Below are 1847 nucleotides of genomic sequence, written 5' to 3'. Positions count from 1 at the left end.
TTAATAAAATTCTTTTAAACTTCATGTGGATGGATATTCGTGAGGTCCAGGCTGCTGGACAATTTAGTCTTCATATTTTGGTGAGAACCGAATCGTTTTATGTACCTTACTCTGATCATTATATTTTATTTCACCGTCTAACTATATTTGGATTATCTAATGTATTTTTTTTAAAATCCTGTTTTTATTAGCTCACATCAGATGACTTGTCTATTCTGTCATTTCCTGAAGGGGGTGGGAAGGGTAGAGAAGGGGACAAAGTGATGGAGAAAAGGGAAAGGAGCCCTGACCGGGTGGCTCAGTTGGCTGGGTGTTGTCCCATCCACTGAAGGATCCTGGGTTCGATTCCTGGTCAGGGCACATACCCAGGTTTCGGGTTTGATTTCCAGTCGGGGCGCATATGTGAGGCAGCAAATGGGTGTGTGTTTCTCTCTCTCTCTCCTCTCTCCCCCTTCCTCCTCTTTAGAATCAATGAAAACAAACAAACACCATATCTGCTGGTGAGGATATTTTTTTTAAAAAGGACAGGAAACGGGAGACATGAAGAGTGTCCTCCCCTCGGGTAGAAAAACACATCCACAGGCATGGGGAACAACACATGTTAAAATTAAACTAATAAAAACACAGAGACTTAAAAATAAAGAGAAGGCCTAAAAAGGAGCCCAAGAGAGCCAGGCTGGCACGGCTCGGTAGCTGAGCATGGACCCCTGGACCGGGAAGGAGGTCCCGGTTCGATTCCCGGGCTGCGGGCTCCATCCCCAGCAGGGGGCGTGCAGGAGGCAGCCGATCCCTGATTCTCATTGTTGATGTTTCTCTCCCTTCCTCTCTGAAAGAAAAAATAATTAGAAAATATATATAGAAAGGAATAAAAGGGGAGGCTTAGGTTTGGGAGGTAAGGGCGTGAGTTAAGAGGTGTCTACAGATGCCATAAAGGACGCGGATCCCTACGTCAAAAAGCATGTTTTTACTCGACCTGGGTACCTGGGGGTCATCGGCACAACTTATAGCTGATTCCGTGAACGCAGATGAGATCAGAAGTGTATTAATTAGGTGGAAAAGAGGCCTATCGAAGCTGCTCTCTCATCGCTGATGTCCCTGTCTCTCCCGCTCCCAAATCAATTAAAAAAAAGACAGGGATTGTGTACTAGGATTTTTTTAAAGAATCCCCAGCGATAAACTGTTTTATAAAAAGGTTAAAACGAAAAAGAGGAAACCACTAGAGGCGATTATCCAACACCCCCTGCCTGGCTGCGAGCGTAATGTCAGACAGAAGGGAAGCGCGCCCGTCGGTCTCCCAGTCTGTCTGGCTGTGCAGGAACCCCACCCCTCGGGGAACCCTGGCCGCGGTGTCTTTGGGAACCGGGACGTCACACCCTCACCTGGGTCCACCCCCAATTTAGGACAGCCCCCTTCCCCCCCAGTTGGTAGTAAACGCTCCGCAAACATTTTAACTGTTCTCCGCCCGCTTCACATGACTTCTCCATCACCAATACTACAAGACTTGGAAGGACGAGGCTGTTTCTCTAACGGGACACCGAGTCCCCGGGACCAAGTTCACGTCTTCCCAAGTGACAGGACAACCGGCTTCGGCCGGACGTGTTCCCGGGATTATCATTTTGAATTTTAAATGTTTTTGCAAATTTGACATATTCTTAGAAGTATTTACTAGAATCTTCAGGATATGAACTCTTTTAGTCAAAACGCCACCCAAATTAAGCCTCAATTGTAAACATTCGCAGTATTCTCCTCAATTCAAAGTTGTATACACAAATTCTGAGCTCTACAAACAGGATTTCTTAAAGTGTGAAAGCAACTTTTTGTGCATTTGCCACCAAAAGTACTGGAAT

The sequence above is a fragment of the Myotis davidii genome, unplaced genomic scaffold (genome assembly GCF_000327345.1).
Source record: "Myotis davidii unplaced genomic scaffold, ASM32734v1 scaffold174, whole genome shotgun sequence".
Taxonomy (NCBI): domain Eukaryota; kingdom Metazoa; phylum Chordata; class Mammalia; order Chiroptera; family Vespertilionidae; genus Myotis; species Myotis davidii.
This window is presented reverse-complemented; position numbering follows the sequence as displayed.